This window comes from Podarcis liolepis (assembly GCF_965112155.1).
Source record: "Podarcis liolepis genome assembly, chromosome: 2".
Lineage (NCBI taxonomy): Eukaryota > Metazoa > Chordata > Lepidosauria > Squamata > Lacertidae > Podarcis > Podarcis liolepis.
Genome location: NC_139555.1, coordinates 66,862,826 through 66,878,146, shown reverse-complemented (window position 1 = coordinate 66,878,146; position 15,321 = coordinate 66,862,826).

The following is a 15,321-nucleotide window of genomic DNA, read 5'->3' as shown; positions in this document are numbered from 1 at the left end:
GTATTGGTCAATTATGCTTTCTTCCCATTAACACGGGCACAATCGGCCTCATTGTTTCATTTGAAGAACACCTGAATGGTCCCACTGGAGTGGAACTGGGATTGATTGGAAACAACAATTAAGTCCTGCCAGCTAGGACAGGGAAGATACGAGAGTGGATATTTTCATGCCCTAGACATTTATGCAAATGGCCTGTTGGCCTGAAATGATGGCAGAAATGCAAACAAGGAGGTAGGGAGAAGGGGGACAGCAAACATTTTGTAGTCATTTTTCCAGCAATCTATGCACAAAGCCCACTTCTATGTAACAAAGTTCCCTTTTTAAAAAATCAAATGAAATGTTTAATGACAGCAGCTTTTACAAACCAGGCACCCTCCAGATGTTTGGGTCTACAACTCCCATCTGCCATGTTGGCTGGGGCAGATGGGAGTTGTAGTCCAAAGCAAAAGGTTGACAAAGACTGAACAACACCCTCTACTCTCCAAGTGGGGCATCGTTGTAGAAGCATTTTAACAAGTGTTCATCTAATCCAAAATATCAAGTGTGTGCATGTCTTAAAATATGGGATACATTAGCACCATTCTTTGAAAAGTTGTCTCTAGGAAGGGCTGGGGTCAGTTCATTTGACTGGTATGCCTATACTACTGTTTTGAATTGTCGGTTTTATTCTTAATTGCTTGTTTTACTTGGATTACTTTTCATAAGCCACTCTTGGGAGCCTTGCACAGAAAGGCAGGGGAGCCTTTTAAGAGAAAGAAAGGAAGGAAGCATATTGCTGGCAGTTATCTTAAAATTTGGAATTCCCCTTGGAATTCTGTCCCATTGAACACTGGACGGGCGCCATCTCCATTGTCTTTTTAGCACCTACTGAAGACCTTCCTTTGCCAACAAGCCTTTTACACAGAGCTCTTTCCCTGTCTGCATCTACTGGAACTGTGTGGTGTGTTTTTTTGGACATTGGTTTCATTGCTAGGGGGTTTGGTGCCCTGGGCTTTTTTAGGAGTAAGGGTGGGCTATAAATCAGGGTTGCCATATTTCAAAAAGCAAAAACCAGGACACCCCAAAAGGAGTTGTTGAGCTTTCTTTTCTTTCACAAAAATGCCAAAGCCATGCGATTTTTTAATTGACTTGCCTAAGATCCAGGACGAAGCGCCGCCCCTCGGATGTCAATTCCGCTTTTGAAATCCTGGTACTTATGGCCGCCCAGTATAAATTTAATAAATAAAATTTAGAGCAGATATCTGGATTTGGGCTGGCTAAGTCACTGAAGGTTTGCTGGGAATTATTTGGTTCTGTTTTTATTTAAAATGTCTGCTATGACTACTTTAGGTCCTTGAGCAATGTCGTGAAATGGGGTCTGATCGGTACAAACATTGGGACTACAATCCAGACACTTCACCATAGCAGGACAATTCGTTGTTGAACATAATTTCATAATTCCTGGCTTGGATACAGACCTTGGTGACAAATGATGCTTATCTCCCCAATGAGGTGATTACAATTTTGTGAGTTCTTCACCGTCTTGGTTTTTAATATGATCACCTCCTCATTCCTTGCCTTTTCTGCACCCATCCACCCTTCTTCCCTCTCACAACTAAGTTGGCTTTACTGCTGGCCCAGGGGCAGCAGTGGTGGCGGTAGGGAGGGATTAAGGTGTTTATCATATGTTAAATGTTGGCGCACTCGTTCCAGTATTCTGCAGCACACCACTAACTGAAGTCCTTGAGCTAAACTTGGCAATACAGTATAGGGGCGGAGGAGCTGGGAGACTGTCACAAGTAGGGGGCAAATCTGATGCACTTTATTAGCTTGTGTTGCAGTGGAGAGTCATTGCATTGTTTATTGTATCTGAACCTTGGAAAACATTCAAACAGCTCCCATTTTCAATATTGCCTTCAAGGAAACAAATGCCCTACAGTGCATGTGACGTTACTGTACTGGAAACAATGTTTAAAATCACATTAATAGAAGTCATTAAAATCGAGCTTTTCCTCTCTGCTGCAGTCACACTCAACCCTTTTTCAATTGCCTTTCGAGCTAAATAATTGTAGTGCGGTATTCACACTATTCCCTTGGTAGCCTCTATTCTAAGCATTGGGGGTATTGTGGTAATGTTATATAATTACAAATGGCAACACAGAAAAGTTTAAGAGGAACCGCTGTGCGTACTTACAAACAGTTGGTATTCTATGTGTAACGTCTCACATACTAATAATCTCTGGCACATTCTTGGACCTGTTTCATAGAGGAGCAGCTACAAAAAAAAATAAAAAAAAATCCTGATGGTAACTAAAAACAAAACAACCCCAAACCATTAATGTGCATACAGCGACAGCAAAGAAGGTCGCAAAAGTAAGAGAATTTACAAAGTAAAAAAAAAAGAAAAAAAGATCTGTCACTGGCCCTTGGCCTAATTTTGCTTCATATTTAATCTTGTATATCTTAAAATGATAAGGAATAACATAGGCTGCTGGTGATGTCCTTTTCCATGTAACTTTTATTCTCCATTATCTGCCAACCAAAAAGTAAACAATTGATAGCATTCTAGCATTGCTTCTATAGACCAGATTCTAAAAATGCTAGGTTGTTGCAGAAGTCAAGGAAGAAGATGTAAACTCATCCCATCTCCCAAAACAAAAAGAAATAGGCAAATAAATAAAACCACACATATCAGCTTCCATCACTTTTCCCACAAGAGTATGGGAAACTGCCTTATACTAAGTTTGTTCACCTAGTTCAGTGTTGTCTAGACTGCCTTCCTTAATTAACACTGACAATGGCTCTCCAGACTTTCAGAGCTGAGTCTTTGCCAGATCTACCTGGAGATGTTGTGTGCAGTGTCTCATGGAGGCAGTCCCATGTCACCTACCATTGCTTCTTCCTACTGCAACATCCCAGTAATAGGAAAAGAGTAGTGGGAAGGCTCACATTGAGTTTCAGTCTTGAGTGTTGGGTCTCAGTCTGCATAAAACCCATGATGGGAACTATGTAGAGAAGATGCTATCCTGAAGTATTTTCAATGATTTCTGCAGTTATGGATTGATTCTAAGTCACACAGGCATTCCACATGATGTGCAACAATCCAACTCTAGCAAACTCACTTAGTGAAAAGTAGAGCTAAAATCCTACTCATTAAGGTAGGGGAGAGTGAAGGGGAGGGTACATAATTCATTAAGAACCTATTAAAGCCCCACAGCTCTTGAAAGAATAGCAGTCATTCCTTATCAGACAGTAGCATGCACATTTTCTGTGCCAGTGTGACTGGTAAGGTTGGGATCAGTGGTGGCTGTTGTTTTGCAGGCTGCCTGCAGCAGCTAATTAGGTAGGGTCCAAGACACCAAAGTCCAAAGAAATATCTTCTTTCTTCTTTGGTGATCACTTGTAGCCAAGTAAAATTGTCTTCCATAAACAAACATGGTTTTAAAAGTGGGTCCGTAAGTGACTGTGGAGGCCAATTCTGGATCCACACATCCTTCCAAAGTGGGGACGTAGATTTCCGGGTTGGAGCTGATCATGGTAAGGGTTTGCCAAGCATGCCTTCCTCTTTTTTCTCCCTTCCGTCCTGAGTTTGAGCATCTTCAAAGCCCATGACATCCTTTGGTAAAGGATGTTCTCCAATTAGAGCACTCACAGGCCAGTGTTTCCCAGTTGCCAGTGTTCATACTACATTTTTTTAGATTTGCCTTGAGGGTTTCTTTGAACCTCTTTTGTTGACCACCAGCATTACGCTTATCATTTTAAAGTATGGAATAGAGTAGTTGCTTTGGAAGACGATAATCAGGCATCCAAACAACATGACCAGTCCAACAAAGTTGATGTTGAAGAATCATTGCTTCAACAATAGTGATCTTTGCTTCTTCCAGTACACTGGCATTAGTTCGCCTGTCTTCCCAGGTGATGTGTACAATTTTTCAGAGACACCGTTGATGGAATCAATGGTGGCAAAGAAATGGCAAAGAAATATTAATCTACACTGTACACACCCAATGCTGTGAACATGAGTAAAGTTAGGTCCACTGAGATCTGAGTGCACTGACATCTATATTATGGATTTAAACTCATTTTCATTGTCATTTCCACTATCTAGGGATCCGTAGGAACTATTTTCTGTGAAGAGCTGTAGGGATCTCTGACAGAATTTTCAGCCACCAAACTACAATTCCCAGGATTTACTGGGGACATCATAGCAGTTAAACTGTTATAAGAATGAAATGACACTGTGGTGTAAACACACCCTCAATGTGTTTAGAGTTAAGGCAACAGCGACAGAGAGTTATTGGGGCATACAACTTTTCAGACTTGAAGGTTAATGCATGATATTTTCACGAATATGAACAGAAACAAAGAGAGAGAGCACATTTTTGTGCAATGAGTTATTTGTAATTAGGGAAGGCCCCAAAGGAAGACTCTCCCTAACTTGCCCCACAATACTTAGGTCAGCCATCCTGACTGAACTGGCAAGGTAATGGTTGGCAACCACTGGTTATGTTGGAACTAAGAGGAAGGCAGCTCAAAAACTATTTTGCAGGCTTCCACCCCTGTTGCTGACTGAGAACAGAAGTTGTCTCCACGGCTTCAACAATTGCTTGTAAATGTGATTTTTGCTTTCATTAAAAACAGAGTTAAATTAAAGCATATAGAACTTAGAGGTTTCGAGGGGGACTTAACTCAACTTGTTAAAACCAGATGTTCCAAAGAATGGGACATATCCACAAACATAACACATGGAGATAGCTATTCAGAAGTATGTCACTGCATTACTTTAGCTTTACCCAACAGATTTTCAAAAATACATTATATAAACATTTTGCTGAAGCCTTAGTTCTTTGGATTATCTGATTACCATATGTTCATCTCTCTCGTTTTGTACAATTGAAACTAATGAATGATTCCCACCCCCTTGTACTGGGGCCAGGAATAATGCGGACCAGACTCTGTGTCAGTTTCCCCACCCATTTCTGTCAAAGCATTTCAGCCAGCTCTTCCTTTATTCAGGTATGCTTTGTTATATTTGTTATATTTTTATTCCTCAAAGGAGCTCAGGGTCGTGCTCCCTCCCTTGTTTTATACTAACAGCAGCCTTGTGAAGCAGATGCCCCAAGAGAACCTTAATAACCTGTATTCTAAAAGATGCTCCATTGCATCTCCTGGAGCAAGTGCTGCTGCCTGTCAGTACTGGGCTAGATAGGTTAATATTATGACTCAGTGTGTTGCAGCTTTGCATATTTGATATCAAACAGGCATCTTCATTGTACTCTTTTTGATGCCTGCTAAAAACATTCTTTTTTAGGCAAGCCTGCCCAGAGGCTTAGCATGTTGAGGTGAATTTTAATCTGTTTTAGTATCTTAACTTTATTAAGTTTTAAAGTATTGTTTGTAATTTTTCCTTGATTTTTAAAATCTTTTTGTATACCACTTTATATATATGTAATATAAACAAACAAACAAATATTTCATTCATGTTTACTAATATTTATATGCCACCTTTTTCCATTACAGAATTTAAGGCAGCATACGTAAAAGATTCCTGGGCAGTCTCCTGTCCAGGCAAAGATGAAACCCAGAATTTCTTAGCTTCAATAAAGTTGATGTATCATCCACATGCAGACCATGCCCTAGGACTGTAGGACTTCTCTCTAAGGAAGGGAGGGGACTCTGCAATTTATTCCATTACCAGTCTGCATTTGCAACCAATATGCTTCTCTTAATGCAGGGATGGGGAATTGTGGCCTTCCAGGTGTTATTGGACCCCCAACTTCCATCATCCCTGATGTTGGCTGGGGCTGATGGAAGTTCAACAACACCCTGGCTTAGCTTGGTTTGGTTTTCAGTGCTGCTTTAAAGATGCACCTCTTGGCTCAGTCTTTTGGAAGAGAGTAGATAAATGACCAGTTGAAATTTGAGTGTATCAGCTTCTGTGTTACGATTTCTAAAAGAATATTAGTTATGTTTCAGTTGGGGCTGACTGGCTCTGTTTTATGATGGTGTTTGGCTGTAACCTGCCCTGGGATCAAGATGAGGGGGTAATAAATCAAAGGAAATAAATACATAGTGATGTTTAAAATATGACAACAACAACATCCTGTCCTAATGCATAGTTTAAAAAAATAAATAACTCACTACATGACATTAAACATTAACTGTTATCTGAATTTTAACTTCCTTCACAGCAGGGATTCAGGCAAGGAATTTTTATTGCCGTGACATTCATTGATGAGTTCTCAGGCTACAGATGTAAGGTGGTGGTGGTGAAACTGAATGCAGTTCAACGGCCACATCCAGTGCCCTGGCAGGCTCTTGCCAACAAGGCAGTAGCAACAGTGGAGGAACAACCTTGCATTCCTCCCACTGCTGTCTAGTTTTAACATTCTTAAACCATTTTAAAAGGGAGGGAGAGATTTACACTTGCTCTGGAGCATGTCTAAATTCCAATGGCACATCCTGTCCACCATCCTGTTCTCATAGGTGGCTAATAATAATAATAATAATAATAATAATAATAATAATAATAATTTATTATTCATACCCCGCCCATCTGGCTGGGCTTCCCCAGCCACTCTGGGCGGCTTTCCAACAAAATATTAAAATACAGTAATCTATCAAACTTTAAAAGCTTCCCTAAACAACCAAAGCTCCGAAGCAGGACCTGACTGCTGCACCATTCTCCCTGGCATAGCCATTGTGGCTAGTAACCATGGATTCGGCATGAATTTGTTGAATATTCCTTTAAAGCCATCCTTCAGATGCAAGCAGTTTCCTGGTCTTCCTCAGATGTTTCCTGGTCTTCCTCAGCATGCCTCCAAACAACACACACACACACACTTTTTTTTTGGTCCTACTGAAGTCAGAGCTCCAATGTCAATTGAGCCAGGGCATTTGAAGCTTCAGAGGTCATGGGAAGGGGAAATGTGATGTCAGATCTCCCTTTCTAACATGTACAGTGTTGATCAGTGTTGATAACTGATATGTTATGGCAACTGGGCTTGCATGATCCTTAGAATCATGGAGCTGACAGGTACTACAGCCAGTCCAACCTCCTCCTAATAGAGGCACAGAATAAAAGAAACTGTTTCTTTTAAAAAATAAAAACCCTACTTTCAAATAATTAAGATATATTTTGGTCATAAACCAACAGAGATTCAACTTCTGATGAAGTGGGCTCCAGTGTATGGAAATCTATGCAGGAATATTCAACACAGAGTTGAGTGTACTCATGCCTATTGACTTCACTGGGTATAAAACACAAATAACTCTGTGCTGAATTGTGGCCTCCACATTCTCATTTTCTTCACCATGGGTCTGGTTTGAGTTAGAGATGCTGTGCTTGGCAGGCCACCAAATGGGTATGTTTACATGAGTGCATGTGGTTGCCAAGTTACAACCACTAGAGCAGCACCCAACATGGCTAGCAATATTCAACACCACCTACTTTAAGTAAACTTCAGTTTGGATTGCCCCCCCCCCGAGGCATTTGCCACAGTACAACAGAGAGCTAAGTGAACGTAAACCCACTGATCATCACAACGGATCTTCAGTGCAAACCAATGCCTGTATATGCCGAATTAAGGCTCACTGAATCAAATGAGGCTTACTGCCAGATAAGTGGGTATATGATTTCAACTTTAATCTGGTGCTGAAGTGGGACCAAAATTACATCTGTGTGCCTCATCTGTGTGTGAAAACAGACCATTTTGGAAGCCAGAACATGTGCATTCTGCCAATGAGGATGCCAACCAGTTCAAGTCCAAAAGGCATTTCATTCTCTTTATTCTAATGTGCTTGTGTTTCCCCCCCGAAATCATTCTTTTACTTCTGGAAAACATTTAAAAGAGAAACAATGCAGTTCTCCTCCAAAGAGCGAGAAAGACAGAGGGGTGTGGGAACCATAAAACCAGAAGAATAGAGGAAGGTAACTACATAAAATGTGCTATGGCTTAACAGGACTAACTTATCTCAGTGCAGCTTCACAACATCAATTCGTGGCTTATACAGGCTTGATTCCTCTTTCCATCCAATACACTAAGGACTTGCATACTAGTTCAGTGGATTTTCTGCACAATTACAGATTATTGCCATGGCAACCTACTGCATCACGTGACAACTTTGTTACCTCCGAGACTAGAAACAGCCATTAAAGAAATACACATAATCTAGTAATGGGACTTTTTACTGTTGGCCTCACATTGTTTTAAGAGTAATCGTTTGCTTTTCCAGAGACATGTTTTTCCTCATTTTGGTTGTGGTTGGGTTTTTTTAATCACATACTTTTTTAAATGTTTTTTGTAGCAATAAGTTCCAGGAAGGTAGCCATATTAGTTTGTTGTAGCAGAAACAGCAGAGAGTTTTGCGGCAACTTAAAGACTATGGGTAGTATTCAGCTACATTTTACTCAGAGTAGACCCACTGAAATTAATAGACCTAACTTTGTCATTTTGATTAATTTCAGTTGTTTTACCCTGAGTAAAACTTATTTGAACATCACTCTAATAAATTTACTACGTTCATATTAATACTCTCCTTATGCCAAAATGAAGCTCCCTCACAACACAGATTTTGTCCTTCTCCTGCTTCCCTCCTTTTCTTCGTCCCGAAAGTACAAATACACCACTAAAAGGAGGTAAATTAACGCCATCATCCAAAACCACCTTCCTTACTTCCTTTTTCTTAAAATAATAATAATAATAAGGTGCATCTTGGGCCTTAAAATTGCCCAAGAAAGTGAAATGAATCTTCTGTTGTTGAGGCAAAAGAAGGCAGAGGCAGCAATGGTGCCTATTCTTCTTAGGTTTTGGTGTTACTTATAAATCGCCAGGAAGCAAGCTTCCTCCTTGCATTATGTAAGAAAGGTTATGCTATATTTCAAACAGTAACAACTAAAGCAGATGACTTCCAAACAGCCTTAAAGCCTTCATATATTTAAGTCCTATTCAAAAGATTGTGAGTGGCCATAAAATGTGTAAAGGGAGCAGACCACTTTCAGTGTCCCAACCATTTCAACTTCAACCTCCTCACATAGGAAGGAAGATCTTAAGAGGGCTTGAAGGCACATTTGGCTGAACATGTTTAGAAGCTGCCGCCGCCGCGCCCCCCCCCCTGCCCCGTAACATGACATTATCAAGGTTTTCGATCATATGCCCCCTCCTTCCACACACTATGCTGATATGTCACAAAGAATATAAAAACTTGAAAGCATTGCATGTAATAATCAGGGCATGGAAGATCTGTCAATTGTCCTGGTGTTCATCAACACTTCTGTGCTAGTAAAAATGTTCCAGAGTTGTGTGTGTTGTGTGAGTTGTGTTGCATGGGCACACACCATTCATTCCCTCTCCGTCGCACTCCTGCAAAAGATTGGTGTTTTATATTTCTAAATTCGTGATAATAAAGAACTGGCAAATAAAACACTGTGAAGTAATGAGTAATGACTTAATGGAGGACTGGTACAGGCAAATATGGCAAATCAGTTTAATGGAGAAATTAACACGTTAGACAGCTGAAAAATATGAACCTCAAAGATTCATTTCTTTTATGGTGGGAAGGAACATGTTGACAGGAATGTGATATGGACATTATCTCTGTATTTTATCTTTTATGGTGGGCTGACTAAACCAGAAACAGAATATATGCTATGTGCACCATTGCTGTTACATGAAACGATGTGTATACATATTTTAATTATGTATATTAATTATAGGGAAATTAATAGACTGACAATAGATTCCCCTCACCCCTATGAACAATTAATCTAAAGGGTTGGTTCTCAAATGGCATGAGTTATTCATCTTCTCAATAGGCTCTGCTACCTTAGCAAGTATTTTTTTAAAGTCTGTTTGCCCTCCTTGGGCGTGCAGCTGGCACAGCGTCTCACCTGTGAACCAGCCTATTGCCAGCCAGATTGTACTCCTGTCGCCAAATTGACCAATGGCGGCAGGAATCTAGGGGGCATTCACCTAGATGTGGTGCCAGCTGACCAGTAGCAGAGCTTGGCACTGCACCCAGGGGAAGGATAAACACCTGGCCAGCAGGGCCTTTCAGCCTCTCTCTCGCCGTGCCGGTTCTCCCGCCCTAATCCCACCCAGATTAGGTTTTTTGCCAATGGTACAACCTTGCTATGGACAATGTCGGTCGCTATATTCAGGGGCCGGAAAGGAATTTTTCCCATCTGGCGCCACCATTTGCGTTTTAATTTACCTCATAGCAATTGTCACAACTTTGTAAGGTGGATAGGCATTGCGTTAAGTCTAGTCTTGGTTGGAGGAAAGGTTGTAGCCTCTGTTTGCCCCTCCATGGGTAATGGTATCCTGTTAAAAGGATCCAGGAAGAGGAGCTCCTGGCTGATGCCCAGATGGGGGCTAGGGCCATACCACTCCTCCAAAGGGGAACACTTGGGGGAAACGCTCCAATTTAATGAAGCTCATAGGGCATCTCCCCCCGTTGGCCTCACCCTTAGAAACACTCCCAGCAGACAGACGGGAGTGACATGTGCTGTTGCTTACCTCAATGTCTATGGCCAAACCTTTCACAATAAAGTTGTGCCCTTATTTGATCCCCCAAACCCAATATGCTGTGTGTTGTCTAGTTATCTGCACCTTAGGGGATAGGGGGGGCCGCGGGGCCTCACTACGCAAGTGCCTCCACAGCAAAGTATCTCTGAACCTGGAGCATTTGCATGACAGTCAGAACCTTTCATCATAGCCTGACTGGCCCTCAAAAGGTGATGGTGGACTGAGGTGATTTAAGACATAAAAAACCCAAAAATACACTTCTGTTTCTATTATGATGAATATGCTTCCCTACTCTTAACCCTTTTCCCTGATAGTTTCTCAAGCAAAAGTATGTGGATTTGTGAGCTATCATCAATAATTTTTGAATTAAGAAATAGTTTTCTCCCAGAAAAAAGCATTCTGGTTTTTCATGGTGGTGGGTATGTAACTCATTCCTGTTTTCTGTTTCAGTATATTTTCTTTGTGTTAAAGAGCTGTTGATGCCTCAGGGAAAATTCATATACAGATCCTATCTAGAAACAATTCCCTTTCTCTGAGTAATATCTTTATTGTGCTAATTTTACAGGTATTTGCATGGCTTCAGTTCAGATTCTTCTCCTACATACTCTAAAGTAATAGTGGGGCATCAATTTTTTTCCTTTTTGGCCTTCTTGAGTTGCACTAAGTAAAGCCAGAAAAAAAGGGGGAAAAGTGATTTGAACTGATGCTTTTCATGTGAATAGCCTCCATAATAAGGAATAAGCAATGCATCTATTATAAAATATATCCCAGATTTGTTTCTTCCCTTGCCATTAGTGGAAATTCTGCCTCCATCCAAGTTAGTTTTCTTAATGAGACTATTGCCTCTTGTAGTTCTTCCTATTTAAATGTTTCTGATAAAGAAATACAATTTTATCATATAGCTTCATTTAGGAACATTTTCAAATTTGAATGCGTGCATATTTCCATACCCTCCAGTGTCTTGTATTTAATTCTTGCTTAGCTTTTTTGCTTTTTTTGGCATGTTTTTCAAGCAAGGGAAACAAAAGATCAAACCATGTTGCTGCATTGTATAGTGCTTTAATTTCATGCACACGAGGCAAGCATGAGGTCTTTGGTAAAATGTGGTTTTGTAGCTTTCAACCCATATTGTGAAGAGTTGCAGAGATCATTCTTCCTAAAAATGTCAGCTCAGCGCTAAAGCCATTAAAAACAGCAGCAGCAGTAAGCAAACAGATCATTATGATTGTGGCAGTGTTAATCCCAGAGGGTTTTTGTTTTTTTAAAAAAAGGAAAAGTATTAATATATAAAAAACCCAAGAATGGTTTTATATAAATCTATTGGGCGATATTCTACTAACAAGTTCCATCAGGGCAAGGATTTCCACTTGTGCAAAGGGACATTCTCTCCCCACTCCCCACCCTGCACACACCCCACACTCACCCTGCTCCAAAGGGTTGGGAGAACCCCTAGAACAGAATTAGAGGGTGCCTGGGGAGGGGAGGGAAGCGAAGGGGGAGAACGTTCTGTTGTTCAAACAGAAATATTTGCACTGATGGAACAATAGTCTTAGAACTATGTTGCATTCCACATTATGTCTATATAAATACTAAGGAATAGGTGAAATTCAGAATACCCATCCACAAGTGGTACAGAGAACAGGATCAAAAATGTTCAAGGGTATCAAAATGGTTGGCAAGTGGCTCTTGTATTTCCTTACCAATGGACAGTTAGCATTTCTTCAGTGGGCACAAAGCTTTGCCCAGCTTCAGCCCCATCCGGCTTGACCAATGACCAGGAATAATGGGAGTTGTAATCCAAAACCTGCTGCCTCTTCCTCCTCCCATTACTTCCTTGGTCCTATAACGCATGAAATTTAATTTCTGACTGCAATTGCTGCTCAAACTATAGTTTGCTGTGATGTCTCTGATTTGATCACTATTGCAAAAAAGAAAGCAGCCAAAAGATGGTGGTTCTCAGGACAGGATCCAAGGTATCTCAGACATTCTGAAATATAAATTGTGGTGACTTAAAGGGTTGGCGGAAAGGAAAGGAAAATGCATTTAGCTCATGAGCAAAGTTTTTTTAAAAAAAAAAAAAAAAAAGAAGAGGGCAAGAACTCATAATGATTGGAAAACGGCCCGAACATAAACAGGGCATTAGGTAGAATTAACAGACTACACCTCCAAGCCATCAAAAATTCCCGGTTGAATAAAAGATGGTTTTCAAAGACTCCAAGATACCTCAAGGCCAACATCTCTCCTGAAGACAGGAGCTGATTGGAGCTGAAGCATTTCCCTTCTCGATGCATTTGAGTGAGCATTTTAAATCTCCAAAGATTGAACTATAAAGAGAAATTAGTTCATTAATAATTCACAGGCTTCAAGAAGGGGAAAAAAATGTCAAAAGCGTATGCTCATGAACAAAGCTGATGTTGTCCCCCCCACCCTACCCAGTTTGGAATGGAGCAACATGTAGGAATGCCATGCTCAGAAAATTTAATTCAGCATTGTTGTCTCCCCCCCCTTTACCCATGTAAGCATTTATTCTGACTTCTTTGCAAGCGCTGAAAGTTCTTCAAATCCCAAATGACTTATGTGAAACATTAAAAGCATGCTATCATCTTCAAGTCTTTAATAAGCTAGGACATTTTCATGGCATAGTTGTTATCCCACAGCTCTTAATTTTTAGTCTGGGAGTTAGACAACATTTCCACAGGCTGCAAAAACAAGTTGTGCCCCTGAATCGGCAAGCTGTATAAGTGTGTGTCACATTTTAAACCTGCGAGGAATCGTGATGGAGTCGGTGCGCTCTTTCTACTACTATCAACTGTTTGGGAACGGGTGTTTGTCATATAACACAATGCCTATCAATGTATCTTGCAGTGCCATTGTGTAAACCCACAGAGCAGAATACCATCCTATACGTTAACAGTGAACGAACTGGCTGCATCCATTTGAAGCACATTACTTCCCTCACAAAAATGCTGGGAACGGTAGCTTCTTCCTCACACAAATAAAATTCCCAGCACCCTTAACAAACTACAGTTCACATGATTGTTTTGAGGGGCTGCGCCATGTGCTTTAAATTGATGGTGTGTGTGTGTGTGGAGCCATTATTTGGTTGCATGGAGCATATTGTTTAAACTATGGGATTTGCTCTCTCAAAAGTCAATGATGGCAGCCAATTTGGGTGGCTTTAAAAGAGGATCAGACAAACCCATGGAAGAAAAGGCTACTAGTCACCATGGTTCTGTTCCACCTCCATTGTCGGCGGCAGTATGCCACTAACTGCCAGTTGCAGGAAAATACAAGTGTGAAGAGTGCTGAAGGTATCTGGTAGGCAACTGTGAGAACAGGATTCTGGGATAAATGGGCCTTTCTCCTGATCCAGCAGGGTTCTTCTGGGAAGCCTGCAGCAAGATGACCTTCCCATTCGGAGAGTCCCAAGCTAGACATTATGGGAAGAGAGGGAAAGAGGCAGGGGGCTGCTATTTGGGTGGTACCTATTGTTATGCCTAGTTCCAACCTAAGAACTCCCCTACCTCCTGAGTGGAAGAAGGGCCCACATTTCAACTGGACTCCTTCTGCATCCTTGATCCCTGCTGCTCCTGTACAATAAGAGCACAGCAATTAATAAAACAGCCCTTGGTTACTGGTTAAATATGCTGTTTACATTTGTTTCTCACTTACTAATATTCCTTGGAAAGATAATATTACTACTGTGGGAAGGAATCTGATGAGAAAGACTGAAGGGGCTCCTCCCAGCAATCAGGAGATGATTATGAGGCTAAAACAAAGAAGCATTTATACTCTTGAAGGGCTGTCCAACTGTCCAGACCCTGTGCTGTTTCCAGAACCCTAACACAGCTGTGATTCCCATGAGAATCTCTACTGACTCATACTACAGGCCACTCCTAAGGTTAATCCCACTGGATAGGACTTGGCCTGCAAATCATTGCTCTGTGAACATAATATATTGAAGTGCGTGCACCCCCCTCAACCCACTGAAAAATAACTTCCCCCTACAATGTGAAGTGGAGAAAATCTTGTGAAGGCCTCATGCAAGCCTACATAATAATAAAGTTTTTGTTTAGATCTTCTAGGGCCTTTCCTGTGTTCTAAATGGACTGGGACAATCTGAATTTTATTTCTGCACTCTGAAGGTCGGGAACAGGAATAGAATCATAGAATAGAATCATAGAATCATAGAGTTGGAAGAGACCACAAGGGCCATCGAGTCCAACCCCCTGCCAAGCAGGAAACACCATCAGAGCACTCCTGACATATGGTTGTCAAGCCTCTGCTTAAAGAGCTCCAAAGAAGGAGACTCCACCACACTCCTTGGCAGCAAATTCCACTGTCGAACAGCTCTTACTGTCAGGAAGTTCTTCCTAATGTTTAGGTGGAATCTTCTTTCTTGTAGTTTGGATCCATTGCTCCGTGTCCGCTTCTCTGGAGCAGCAGAAAACAACCTTTCTCCCTCCTCTATGTGACATCCTTTTATATATTTGAACATGGCTATCATATCACCCCTTAACCTTCTCTTCTCCAGGCTAAACATGCCCAGCTCCCTTAGCCGTTCCTCATAAGGCATCGTTTCCAGGCCTTTGACCATTTTGGTTGCCCTCCTCTGGACACGTTCCAGTTTGTCAGTGTCCTTCTTGAATTGTGGTGCCCAGAACTGGACACAGTACTCCAGGTGAGGTCTGACCAGAGCAGAATACAGTGGCACTATTACTTCCCTTGATCTAGATGCTATGCTCCTATTGATGCAGCCCAGAATTGCATTGGCTTTTTTAGCTGCCGCGTCACACTGTTGGCTCATGTCAAGTTT